Source organism: Mirounga angustirostris, unplaced genomic scaffold, assembly GCF_029215605.1.
Source record: "Mirounga angustirostris isolate CCGP_5_RB_7025 unplaced genomic scaffold, mMirAng1.0.hap1 SCAF_13, whole genome shotgun sequence".
Lineage (NCBI taxonomy): Eukaryota > Metazoa > Chordata > Mammalia > Carnivora > Phocidae > Mirounga > Mirounga angustirostris.
In genome coordinates, this window is record NW_026991721.1 from 15,236,673 (window position 1) to 15,251,236 (window position 14,564).

At 37.4% G+C, this 14,564-nt stretch overlaps 1 protein-coding gene across 22 annotated transcripts in view; it reads left to right on the forward strand.

The window, feature by feature from the left end:
• The window catches only part of PHF21A (PHD finger protein 21A), a 285,197-nt gene that overhangs the window by 94,501 nt on the left and 176,132 nt on the right, over positions 1–14,564 (forward strand). For 2 of the 22 annotated variants that reach the window (XM_054511960.2, XM_054511964.2), the window contains exon 1: positions 29–388. The exons of 14 other annotated variants lie outside the window; for them this stretch is intronic. The gene's annotated coding sequence lies outside the window, so the exon portion shown is untranslated. 6 more of the 22 variants (XM_064576559.1, XM_054511959.2, XM_064576560.1 and 3 more) reach the window with 5 other exon arrangements.

Sequence of the window (14,564 nt, forward strand, 5' to 3'; positions counted from 1 at the left end):
TTCCATTCTCTCTTCTCCTCACTCTCCTCTCTTTTTTTCTTGAGTAGCTCTATTTCCCCTCCCTCCCCCCTTCCCCCTCTCCCCCTCTCCCTGTCTCTCTGTCTTGTCTCTGGTGTTTGTCTCTGGGAGGAACTGGGGCTGCCTGCTTGGAGTTTGTTGTGGGGGGGAGGGAGGGGGAGGGGAGGGGTGTGTGGGAGGGAGGAGGGAAAGGGGGGGTGTTCTCGTCAGGACCCCTCAGTCAACTTGAGATTTGAGCAGGAACTTCCCCTTCGGGGCGCCCCCCTGCGTGCCCTTCCTATTCCTCCCCCCCTAAAAAAAAGACAATGGAAAAACCTTGTCTCCCCCTTCCTTCCCTCTGCCCTCCACCCCTCCCCAGGATAAATTGGAAGTAAGTTTATGAGCAGCCTCGGGAGCCTGGGCGCTGAGTGCAGGGCCGAAGCGGGTGACAGAGGCGGCGCGCCGGGGGTGGCGGGGAGGGGGCGTCACATTGTCCCGGCGGGGGGCCGGGGAGGGGGCCGCCGGCGGGGGCGGGGGGCGCGGAGCCTCGTCCGCCCCCTCGGCTGTCCCTCAGCCCGGGGGTGGTCGCCTCGGCTCCTTCACCACCCTGCCCCCCCCTCGGGATGCTGTCGGGGGGAAGTTTTTATTATGATTATTTAATTAATTAATTTTTTTTTTTTTTTTTTTGGGAAAACCATCTTGTTTGGTGACTGAGGGATCTGGTTAAAAAAAAAAAAAAAAGCTGCGGCTGCTGACGCTGCCGGGCCCGAGTGTGTGTGTGTGTGTGTGTATGTGTGTGTTGGTGCATTTGTCTTGGGTGGCCGGAGCAGCCTTGGGGAAATTCCGCTTATTCTTCTTCTTCTGCAACTTGTTATTCCGGAGAGTCTGCCTGCACCCCTCACCCCGGGCCCGGCCCTCCCGCACTCGCCCCCGCCGCCCGCGGCCGCGGGGCGCCCCCGGGACCCCGCGCGGGCCGAGGCCGGCAGGCCGCTCGGAGAGGGGCCGCGGCCGCCCCTCCCCCGCCCGCGCCCCCGCCGGGGGGAGGGGCGCGCGGAGTGGGACTCTTTCCGTTTGGTCCAGCCCCGTCGTGCACGCAGTTCCCAACACTTCTCGTCATCCTCTCTTTGGTCTCTTTATTCTGCTGAGCGGTGCTGTTAGGATTTCTTTTTTCCCCCTGACCACGTTCGCGATGGTGGGTAGCAGCAAGGTGGCCCTGGTAGGGGAGGGGTTGATACCGAGATTGGGCACCGGGGGAAGAATGTCTCGTTTCAACTTTGTCTGTGGCTTGCACCCCCGGAGAAGGCCACACGCCGGTTGTAGGGTGCAGATGTGCTGAGAGTGATTTCTAAGTAGTTGAGTTGTTGAGATGAAGGTACGACTGCTAATGGTAGGCAGGTTTTGTTTTCATTGGTGAATCTGGTGTCATCATATTCGGGGCATATGTTGAAATATTCTTTGTTTAGGTCTTGAAGTAGAGGACCTCACTCTGCACGTCCACATTTTGTTGTTTTTAAATGATGTCTGCAAGTGTGGCTTTCTAGAATTTCAAATGTGAGTTAAGGTCCGGGCGTGTGTGGGCCTCAGCATTGGCCTTGACAGTGAACTTTGTGGCAGTGTTTTGGATTTCAGAGATTTGCCCCATAGCTGGGGTGCGAGCTGTGCATTTTTTGTTAATAGTAGGTGTCAGGAATGTAGATGCTGAAGCTGGGGACATTAAAGAGAGAACATTCCTGTATTAATAATTGATAGCTGAATATTAGAATCAGATTAATTTGGGTTGATGAAAGTTTTTTTTTTTTTTTTTCCCCAAAAGCAGCTCTGCACTCTAGGAAGGAAGCCTTTACATAGGCACACTTTATAGGGGTTCTTTAGGGCAGGGAGCTAGAATATCTCCTTTTAGAGAGGATACTCATCAACATCTCTGGCTTCACTCAGGGCCTGGTAAGGGGACTGAAATTGGGGCTAAGACATCTAAGTGTACTTTTCAGTGCTTATGTTGTTTGTTTACATCTGGTGTTTATCACATTTGGGCACTAGAAATAAATAGGTAAGTTTTTCTTTTGGTTTTTGAAGAGTAGCCCCTTCCCCCCCCCTTTTTTTTAAGTTTCACGATTTACTTGGTTTCACAGCATTATAGGAAACTGTTACTACATTTTTACTGGAAGTACTATTATCATTTTGATTTTGGTAAGTTCCTTTCTATACTTTTTCTCTATCTTCACTTGTATATGGAATCTACATTGTGGGCTTAAAACTAGCCTATTAGGGGTTATTTAAAATGTCTGAAAAATACATTTTAAAATATCAGGACATACTTGATGGCATAGAGGAAATTTTTGTGTGCAGTAATACTCTTGTTTATCAAAAAATTTCTGTACTTAAAACTTCTGTAGATGGACAACTGTTCTTAAAAGGAGCATAGTAATAGTGCAGAAAATTCTCAAAACACAAACTTCTGGCTAATATGTTAAAAATATTCCAGGTGTTTTTCTTTATGTCAGACTTTTGCTTTTGTTAACATAATGGTATTTGCAATATGACTAGCATTGCTTGGCTGGCCGCAATAAAGTCTTTTGCTTGAGTGCTTTTGAAGGCTTTTTAAGGTAGTTTTTAGATAATTTTGCAAGCTTTATTTAAGCATGTTGCACTTTGGACTCAGGCAGGTCTTATGGAACCAGAATAATAATAGATTTTAAAAGACTCCTACCCACACCAGATTTTCTTTTTAAGAGGTATAAGTGATGGATGGGGCCCTATTTCTTTTAGCTTTGAAGGGTCCATCGTTTTTCCCATTCAGTCATCTGGAAGGAGCTGCCTCAGAAATACTCTTCTTCTGTTTGCATGAAGAACTCTAAATGCTATCCAGCAGGAGGTGCTACATCAAGATAAAGCAAATCTCTTGAATTTTGAGGGTCTTACTACTTATTACAGCTCTGTTAGCTTCAACTAAGCAACAGGATTAACGCCTTAAAGTTCCAGAAAGATTTTGAGTAAGTCCATTTAAAAGTCCATTAATAAATTACATTTGCTATTTGCAACTGAAATCTTTGATTGCTTTTTACCTGCTTACAATATTACACAAAGTAGATTTGTTATTGTGGATAGCTTAAGAATGCCACGCTTAGGTACAGAGTGCTGTTAGAATTATTTTATTTTGATGAGGAATTAGTCTTGTATTGGTGAGTGGGGTGTGAATGTGCAAATGTGAAAAGATTATGTCCAAGGACTGTAAACAAAAGAAGTTGGTATGATGGGGCTTTAGGTTTTGTGTTATTCCTATAATATTAATACAGATAGGATACAGAGATATGAGATTTTGGAAAGGGAGATACTGTATGGAAAAAAATTTAATTTCTTGTGTTTTTTTCCTCACATCTATGGACAGTGATCCTAATAGGTAAATTCTTAGGCACTTAGCTTTATAAATACGTATGGTTGATGTATTTGAGTTGGCCTCCAAAGACTGAGATTCTTGAACTGTAAGTAAAGTTGTATCTGTGAGTATAAGTCATTCCTGATATGTCCGTTAGTAACACTTAACAATAACTGCATAAAGATGAAAGTAGTTTCATAGCATTTACAACACATGCTCCTTTGAAACTATGTTAGTGTTAGGTGAATTGATTGATCTCTGGGAATATCATGCTACTTTGGTGGCTTGTAAAGTTTTGTATCAAAGTTTTAGAAACTTAGGAATGTGTAGAAAGTTTGATGAAGCTGCTTTGAATTTTGTCGGTTTTCTAGGCATAATACTGTACTTTTTTCTCAGTAAGATCAAATGAGATAATACATGTGAAAGTTCTTTGTAAATTGTTGGAAGCCATGCAAATGTTGAGATAGGTAACTAATTAATACATGGACAAAAATTTCTGTCTTTAAAATGTTAACGTTCTTCACATCATTTGGGAAATGAGCACATTAAAAGTGTACCCCCAACACTTTATAAATTTTTTTTTAAATGCTACTGTGGTTACCAAAAAGCTCTTTGTTACAGTTTTGAAGCTTTGTTTAAAAAATGCTGTGGAGGCAGTTTCTCATAATTCAAAAAAAAGATCATTTTTCTTTTTGTAGATCCTGTGAATGTGTATCCCCCATTAAAATTTTTCTTCATTTCTTCATTGATGTGATAGTAGTTGATTTTAGTGAATATTTAAGTTCCTGGATTCTTCTATAGACTCTCATTAACACACAGAGTAACAGATGTCACAGTTAAGGTTTTGAATGTTTTGAGTGATTCTGCTAACTTTCTGAAAAATTCTTACTAAGTAAAGCTTTCAAGCTTGTTTCAAAGTGAAAAAGATTTATATCTGTATGTATTAGTATTAGGTACATATGTATATCATTTTGTTTTTCTCTTTTAGAGGGTTGCATGAGGAAATGACTATTCAAATCTAGAGGAGTGCACCGAAATATTTTTGTGTAAAAATAACCCAAAGTTTAAAACTCAGAGCCTTGATTTGTGGCTTTTTAAATAGACTCTGCTCACAAATTTGGACTAAAATAAAATATAGATAATTGGGAGTCCCTGTGTTTATGAGCATATCAAAAGGTCTGGTTTTATATTTTAGAAGCTACTACTCTTAATGAAATAGCCCCTTTAATTGGAAATTAAATATAGAAACTTGTTTCTTTGTGAAGTGAGAAAAACATTTAACTGTTTAAATAAAAATGAAACCTCTCAGGGTAGTATTGACTTTTTCATCCTACGGACACTGAATAATAAAGTTGGTTTGGGGTTTTTCTTGTTTTTTTTTTTGAGGAAATACGGAAGTTAAGGTTATAGTAATGTGCTTTTAAATTTTGTATTCTTGGTATTTTATTGCTGAAAACTTTTGTATTTAATGGCTGTTCAAAGGGAGAAAAGAAAGGGATTAAAGTTCTAGGTCTCTAACCTTTGACAGAATTCCTTTATATGTATATTCAGACCTGATTTCTTGAAATATGTTTGAATCTTCCTGTTAATTTGTGTTGGGAAATATTCATGATTTTTGTTGACTTCTCAGGAACTTTTGTACATGGGCTTTTTTGTAGGCCCTGAGTATTCTTTAGGTGCACAGCAATATATTTTGATCACTTTAACTTTACCAGGTGTGTATTTTTGATGCTTTGAGATTTTTTCTTTTTAAGGAGGTAATACTCTAACACCACTTTAAATTTGTTCTAGATAATTACTTTTTAAATAGCATATGTTTTCTTGTTTGTATGTACATGTGGCTGTGCTATTTTGTAGGCTTTCCTATAATTCTTGTGTATAAAATTTCTGGAGTTATTTTTTGTGAGAATGTTGAAGCGGACTTTTAAGGGTAACTTTTATATTACTTGTCTGTTCAGTGTTAGACTGAGGTGGTGATGAACTCTTCCACCACATTTAGAGATAATATGTGAGGTTTGGTCAACCTTTGGGTTTTCTACAGCAACTTTCTCACACTAGACACTTGTGTGGCAGTTTGAATACCCCTCCACTTCTCTCCCTCCAATACAATGCAAGGCCTCCCCCTGTTTTAAAAAAAAAAAAAATAGTGCGCAGGTCTCTGTTGAAGGAAACTATTCTTATCTATATTTTGGAATCATCCATGGAAATGTTTTCTGGTTTTTTAAATAGACAAAAAAGTGAACCGGTAGTACGGAGATAGGAAGGGGATGGGGCCTAACAGGTTGGTGATCTAGGCTTTATTTTGACTCTGTTTGTGGGCCTAGGGAACAAAAAATAACTTAAACACAGAAGCCAAAAAGATGGGTTTTGTTTTATTGTTTTGGCTGCATTGAGGATACAAACTGTCAGTACTTGAGGAGAAGGAGCAGCAGAAAGGAATTGATTTTTTTCTGCTGCAGATCCAAGTATTGTTAACCATGTGCGTCTCTGAAGCAGCATACTTACAAATCAAACAGTAGTTGATTCTTTCACTCAATTAACGGTCAAACCCTAGACTGGTTTTTTTTTTTTCAGATTTTAAATAAGTACCAAAAACTTCCGAGTAATGACAATAATTTCCTGATAAAAGTGGGTGATAGTAACCATGGCAACTGCTATCTGGCCTTAATGGCCAGTATGTTGTATTGATGAAGCTTCAGATCCTGTAGGACCCTGTCACTTTTATGGGGAAATGTAGTAACGTGTTGCAGGTGATTTTTAGCTGGATTGTGTTAAATTTGTGTGCCAGCTTACCTTTCCTTGTTAGGAATTTCTTGGACTGTATTCCACAGCATGTTTGTGAAGGTGCTGTTGCCTGAAAATAACCCGCCACCTGTGTTAGGCCTCCTGATGCAGATTGCACTTAGTTCTTTCCCAGCCTCCTTCCTCAGTCTTGCAGAAAATAGGGGTGTGTGTAGAAACTGTATATACATAAATAACAGCTCAAAGTTATCTATTTGGACATGTTATTGATAATTAAAAAAAAAATTTTTTTTTAGAAGAGGTCAGTGGATGAGAGAAAAGAGTCTGGAGTGGGAATATTTTTTTTCCTAAGTGTTCTTTCTGGAAACGTGTGTGTGTGTGTGTGTGTGTGTGTGTGTGTGTGTGTGTGAAATGAGGGGTTAGGAGAGGAGGGCACAGGTATTGAGTAAGAGCTTGACAAAAGAGAAACTTAAGTATTATTGTTTTTGTGTGTGTGATGGTGTTATGTGTCCCTCTTACAATAAGAGTATTTTTCCTAGTGGACATTATTAGAGTATGGGAAATGTTTTTGAATGAGAATTTTCTGCAAGAAAAATTATTTATAGAATATAACTTGAAAGACTGTTAAGAGAAAACCTGATAAAACAATTAAAACTTTCTTGGGGGAGGGGAATAGAGAACTTTGATCAACCAGACCTTTTAAAAAATGGCTTTAAAACTGATGTTTTTAAAAATAATTTAAAAATTGTATAAAATCTTTTTGCTTTTTAAACATTTCTTTTGTATGCTTAGCCTGTTTAAGGTTTTTCTAGTGTGAAAATGTTGATGTAAATATTCATTGATACTTTTTCCAATACGTGCTAAAGAAACTGCCAGAGCAGAGAGCAGACAAGTTAGATCTGAATTTCACTAGGCCCTGATAGTAAGATCTAGTAAATTGTGCTTAGATAGTTCAGACTTTCTTAAAACTTACTGTGATAGGGTGAAGTGGTTTACTTACTACAAGTCCCAGGATGCATTTCGGGTTTTTGCTTCACTCCGGATTAGAGCATTGCATGCTGGGACCTGTAGTTGATTTAAACAGCACAGAGAACCCTTCCCTCTTGTCTACTCCATTTTATACAAACAGCTTCCCAAGCCTCTAAGAACTTTCTGCTAAGTACAATTTGATTGCTAATATTATGATTATCATGGTGCTGATATTTTAAAGTGAGTTTTCAGAAACACCCTAGTGTTTTAGTTTACCTTGGATTAGTTTGGTTTTTTTTATCAGCTACTTTAAGATTTACATGTAAAATAACTGATACATGTGTATGTATGTTTGTGTTTATATATTTAAAACTCAGCTTAGCAATTGTAAATTTTTTTGTCTGCGCTGCTATAGATCACTTTATAATTACAGCATACAGATTACTAACACTTCAGGAGCTTATTATTGTAGGGCCTGATACATATGCTGTTCTCTTTTCTTTGAATGGGGCCAGTTATTCAGTGCCCACATTTAAGTTTAGAGGTTATATAAAAATTATTTTGTAGTAATTGTCAACATCTTGAATCTTAGTATTTTCTAAATGGAAGACAGATTCCTGAAAATAAATGTGATCTCAATGTAAATTTAATACTCATATGGATGTAATCTGAAAGATAGAGGAAACGAGAAGGTTTCTTTAATAATTTGTTTGTATTTTCCTTTGTAAAATTTAAATTTCTATCCTTTCTATTCTTTTAAGTTCTGATACTTTATTAATGAATATCAGAATGTTGTTGCAGGGATTAGATGTTGAAATCTGTGAGAGTGCTTAGCACAGTGCCTGCCACATAATAAAGCCTCAGTAAATGTGTAGAATTAGCAGCAGTAGTGGTTCTTGTTATTAGATAAATAGCATGCTTCACATTTTTTCCTCTTTTTACATGATTATTTGATCAGAAGCCCAGCCTGTTCTGGCAAGACCTTGAGATTTTGGGCCTGTGGTAATGATGTGGCAGTTCCTTAGAATTTTTGCTGTATGTAAGATGTCTTTGCACCTCAGTTTCTCCTTAAGTGATATATGCCTGAAGTTAGCCACCAGCCAGTCGCAGACTTTTGACCAGGGTTCAGCTCTGCCTATTCGGTACTCTTTGCCATTGTACCACAGCCCTTGGTTGACTTCTGAAAGTTCAAAAGATAATGAAAATGTTTTCGTTCATAATGTTTGCACTGGTAAAGTACCCAAACTAGCTGATTAATGAAAATAAGATGCTGCAAAAGTGTTCCTCATGTCACAGTGTATGTTACCTTGGAAAAATTCTGTTGTTGTTAGAAGCACGAGCCAATCTATCACCATAGTTCACAGTGTTACAGGATTGGTGAATTAGAGGCTGGTGAGCAGCCCCAGAAAGAAAATGTAGTTTCAGGTCTGTGGGTTGTACTTATTTAAGTTAGAATCATAAGTCTTTACATTATTTTTCTCTTTTAGGACACTCTAACTTCTTTTAGGTTCTTGAACTTGTAGGATATTTTTATCTGCATGGCTGGTCTCTTTTAGCTTGTTGAGAAGGGAAAGGGACATCTGGGAATATTGAAAAATGTAAGCAAAAGTTGTGATGTATGTGCCTTAGATTGAGGGTATACAGAATCAAGGTAGTGTCTTTCTTAACCTGCTTGGCCCGTATCTGTTCCAGCTTTTTCCCTTGTGCAAAGTTCCTGGAATAATATTGCTGAGGGCTGCTGTGTTTAAGAGAATTCTGCCTTTAGTAGTGATTATTTAAGTACTTGTTCACACAACAAACCAACCACTATAATAATACTAACCTTTTTTTTCTTATAAATATGAACTGAAATTTGTTAATATTTGTATATTAGGCATTGAATAGATTCTTTAGCTGTGTCAAAAATTTGTGGGATCTGATCTGATAATGCTGCCACATTATGTGTGGCTTTGATTTGGATGAATGCTCCTTATCTACATTTTATAATTACACATGTGTGTAATTCTTGAAATACTAAAGTTGGAAATAAGGAGAGTGAAACTGGGCAGCCATGTGTAATCCCCGTAGAGTCCTCTGACACACCTAAAGTATTTAGCACAGTTTTCTGTCTTTTTTAATGAAATGTCCCAGGCCAGTGGAAATGAAACAATTGTGATGGTGTCATAGGACTCAGCCCAAAGACCAATCCTGTCACTAGTGGTGTGCTCTTGGGAAATTCAGCCTGCTGGGCGTTAGTTTTTGCAGTGGTAAGATGGGGATAATAGTAAAAGCCGGTTTCGCTATGCTCTTAAAAGGAATGGATGAGATAATACCGGTGAATGTACTTTATAGACTAAAAAGTAGTATATATAAATTGAGTTTGTAATCACTAATAGATGCCTGAATTTTAAGGTATTTGTCTATATTGTGTAAACAATGTTAATATTTTTAAAAGTTTAAATATATGAGTTAGAATCATATTTGGTGATCTGAATACCCCCCTGCCCATGGTCAACAGACAAGTTCTTAACATGTTTACAGCGTAGATAGTGACAATATGCACTGATGTATTTGTGTGTGTGTGTGTGTGTGTGTATATATAATATACATAAATATACTGGTGTGTTATGGTAATAAAAGCTTTCAATTATGGGCTTTTATATTGAAAACTATTTTTATGTGTTAATATACAAACTTACACAAATACATATATTTGTTCTTGGAAAAGTGGCATAGATATAAGACTAAATGTTTGGCAAGTTGTGAACTGTTCTTGTACTGTAGGGTTATGTTGTTTTAATAACAACAATAATAATTTTATATTTATTGGGTATTATATATAGCGCTAAGCTTTTTTATATATAGGATCTCATTTAATTGTAATCTTCACAGCAATATTATGAGGATTTGCTATTATTATCCTACCCCCATTTTATAGATAAGGAAATGAAGGCCTCCCTGGGATCACATAGGTGTAGCAAATGCTACAACCTGAACTCAAGCCCAGATTTGATTCCAGAGCCTCTCCTCTTAAGTGTCCATAATATTGTACTAAACTTGTAATTCCTCTAGAAACCTAGAAAATGAACTACTAAAGAAGTTTTCAATTTACTGAAATGGCCACAGGTATGATGTATCATTTTGAGAATGTTTCATGTTGATTTTGGTTGGGTTAGATTGAATATTTCGGAAATAGTAAGCATTGGAATGGAATGGAAATGAAGGCATTTGGGATAGTATCTGTCTTGTTTCTCATTGTATGCCAATTGTGAACATAGTGCCTAGCGTGGGTGGGGACTGATATCTATTTCTTAAGGTTGGAATTTGGGCACTTTAGCATCGTAGGTTATTTTATACATTTTCTTAGTAAGTGCAGATATTTTACATTTGCTGTTTTAATTAGTTCTTATGTAACTACAACATTTTAGAGGGTTTGATGAAAAATGTCCTTTTTTAAAAAGAAATATTATAAAGGCAGTGCATCTGAATAATTCTAGCCATATAGATATGTATAAAGTAAAAAATGAAAGTCATCCCATTCTACTTTTAAATTTTCCTGTGCATTAAATATGTACTATATATATCCATTTCAAAAATAGAGTATACCATAATACTGTCTTGAAGTTTACTTTTTTCAAGTGGCTATTTAAAAAACTTGTTTTTGAAAATAAGGCTCAGGTGGGAAGTGGGAGTGAGGTTGGAAGGAGAGAGGTAAGATCTTATACATTAAGATCTTATACATTAAGAAGTATAATCTTATACATTAAGATTATAAACTTATACTCTAGACTGGTTATGACTTATGGGGCAAAAAGCATTTTAAGTTCTTTTTAGTTGTGCCTAATGCCTTAGAGATGGTCATTGTTATTTTTAAAACTTCAAAAAATGTTAACCAATTTAAAATGGCAACACCATTTTCTGTCCTGTGCAAGTAATTTAAGAGGCATCATTTCAGAATTAAATTCTACTAGTTTATTCTGGTAGCTACTATTTATAAAGAGATCAGTTATCGTTTCACATAACTTTTTTTTTAAACTGGTGGGTTCTCTTCTTGGTTGTTTAGAGGCATTCATTCAACATTTACAAATTAAAATAGCATTTTAAAGCTGAGAAAATAATTGTAATATTTTAATTAATGGAAACTCAAACCAAGTACTGCTTAATCGGCATACAGACTGATACCCTGCATAGGAATTTGTCCTGGTGCTCACATCTTTATGTCAGTGGTGTTGGCTGACCTCACCCCCATCCCTATCCCTACTCACTCAACCACTACCAAATGCTATACTGATAATCTGCCATTTTTTCAAGTGACAAAAAAAAAAAAATTATTTGAGTGCCATTTGTTATTCTGGTATTGTGTAAAACAAGACATCCTCAAGGCCTTATAATCTACATTAAAGATAATCCTTTGATTCTGGCTTTGAGAATTTTATCTTGTTGCTAAGGTTATTAGTCATAATTCACCTTTGTAATTTTCAGATTAAAAAATTTTATTTCATAGGTAATAAATTTTTTATTACAGAAGTTTTTTAAAAAAGTCTTCCTAGTCCTAGAATGCACTCCTTGTGTCTAAGGTGCCTTAATGTTTCTTTAGACTCGTATTTAGTGAAGTGCTGAAGCCTGGCCTTAAAATTCTAAGAATTGGATCTGACAGGGCATAGTAGTTTATTTAAACTACAGTATAGTCATTTATTTATTTATTTATTTATTTATTTATTTATTTATTTATTTATTTATTTATTTATTTGAGAGAGGGCACATAGGAGTGGGAGCGGGGGTGGGTGGGTAGGGAAGGCAGAGGGAGAGGGAGAGCGAGAATCCCAAGAAGGCTCCATGCCCAGAGGCGAGCCCCGTCTCAACCCTGAGATCATGACCTGAGCTGAAATCAAGAATCGATGCTTAACTGACTGAGCCACCCAGGCACCCAGTATCATCAGTTTTAACAAGCCAATTCAAGGGTTTTCTCATTGGCAGCATTCATATGTGCTTTTCATTTTGTGTGGCTCAGGCCATGCCCAGAAAGTATTAAGTGTGCAGAGGGCTCAGTTCATGTCATGGATGGTCAAACTGAGGCAGAGACAAGAATCCAAGTAAGTGAATGGCAGAGCCTAATTTTCCTCTCATACTTTTTTTGGCCTGTTGTCTCCAAACTTTAAAAAAATTACTGCTACCAGTAAATGTATATTTATATGTAATTTTCTGAATTCGTGTTTTATGTATGTTATAAAACATACAGGAAAGTTGAAATTTAAAAAAAGGGTGATATTTAAAAATATAAGTTGCAATAATTCTTCCGTGGCCCCCTTCCTTCTCTGGGGTGGGTGCACCCACTTGGAGACGAGTGCTTTAGGTAGGCCATCCTTCTGCAGGAGAGGCAGCCGTGGGGACACCTGGAGGACAGTTGGCACAAGGTGTGGGCTCTTAAGTTGGAGTGATCTTTTGCAGCTTTTTAATTTTAAAGAAACAGCCTTTCTTTCTGTGAAAGGCTGGAAGATTGAGAGTAAAGGCCGAAAGATTGAGAGTAAAGGCCTTGAGAGAGGTGAGCTTAAAAGACAGAAATGTAAGCCTTATTTGTTTTCTTCAGAGTTGACCAAAGAGAAAAGGCTGCCTACCCTGTCAGTTCTTACTCCCACTATAGAGATGGCAGTGCCTCTTTCTGTTGTTGTTAGGCAGTTTATAGAATGCAGGATAGCTTGGTAAGCGTCTTCTCTGTGCCTGATATGACGTAACACTGTGGAGTATGCAGCATGCATGTTAAGTACAAGTGGTTGTATTTGGCTTGTTGCTGCAGCATTTTTGAGGATGTCTTCAAAAGCGGTTCTCATTCGATAGAGTTGGATATGTGCAAATTATTGAAATCTTCATTTCATGAAGACCAAACTTCGTAACTTGAATTATTCTATTTAGTATTTGTTTATTTCTCTCCTCTCCTTCTCCCCCCCCCTCCCCCCCGCCAGTACTTCAGAGTGGAATTCTTTTTCTGAAAGGAACAGATGCTGTTAACTTATCAGGACCTGATACTAAAAAGCCTACAAAAATCTTTGTGCTGCTTATTTTCTTTATTTAATCTATATGCAAAGCATATTATAATTATTGCTGTTAGAGGGTTTTTAAACTGATGGTTCCTCACCCTTTTTGTGCACAGGGGAGATAGATTTGGAATGCCAAATGGACAACTTGGTATAAAGAAATAATGACCACTGAAATAAAACAGGAGTTCAAATAAAAAGCAAACCACATACAAATGTAGAATGAAAATATCTTTTAGTAAAATGTTAGCATGCTGTACTTGGAACAGATGCCACATTAATTCAAAAGAGAGCCCAGAAAATGTGGCAACTTTACGATGTCAATGGAGGGAGCTGCAATAGTTCCTTTTCTCATTGTGTCAAGTTCTCAGTACCTCCAGGTCCAGTCCTGTTCTTCTGTATTTATTTTTCTGGGTGTATTACATGTTAGCATACAAATATTAAATCCATGCTCATTATTTTTATTTATATAATTAAATACATTATCATACTTGTAGATATTAAGGTGGAAAGCCCAGTAACTTGTAACAGTAATGATTTTTCTTTTAAATATGTATATCAAAATTTTCAGAATCTGAGGTAAAAATTGATTTTTCTCTCACCTTTCAAGGCACATTTATGATAATAAGGTAGTCTAAGAATTGAGACTTTCAGAGAGGCCTATGCTTTTTTGTGTGTGTGGTTTTTTTTTTGTTTTTTTTTTTTTGTTTTTTTTGAGGCCCATCCTTTTTTGAATGTAGAATTTGGACAAGTTACAAAACTATGAGAATTTTGCATTTTTTTCTCATTTAAATTTGTAGTTATCATTGGACATTTGTTATGATTTTTAAGTAGCTTAGATTCATTCATTCCTTTTGCGGTGTTCTTTATGGTGTTTGGGAAGAAGGAGAAAGGGTGTTGGAAGGGTACTACCGTACACACTTGGATACTTCCAGACTGACGTTCATTTTATAGAAGATTGTGCTGGGACATCTCTGAATTGCCTACTTGCAGTGCATGGTTAGTGTGATTCTAAGTGTGGAGAGAGATGGGCTGGGGGCTCTTAACCAGCCTTACAGTGTGCCACTTCCTGAGCAGTGCAGTGATCTAATCACCAGGGGCATGTCCTTTGTGCCTGTAAAGAAGTCTGGCGTGCGTGCTTAGAAGAGTACTATAGTTTTCTCGTAAGTAGTCAAAGCACAAAGGCTCACAATCCAGTAATTTTGTTGAAAAGGTTAAAAGTTTTGTTTTCATGCAGTTCAGATAAAAGGAAGTTTTTAGCATGGCAGTAAATAAAGCTCAGTGGTTGAGTATCCGCACTGGAGCTCAAATTGCGGCTTTGCCACGTATTAGCTCTGGAATAATGGTCAAATCACTTCACCCTCTGTGCCTCTGCCTCTGTTTCTTCATATGTAAAATATGAATAAATAATAGTGCCTATAGCTTGAGGTTGTTATGAGGAATTAATAAGTTAACATATAAACTGCAGTTAA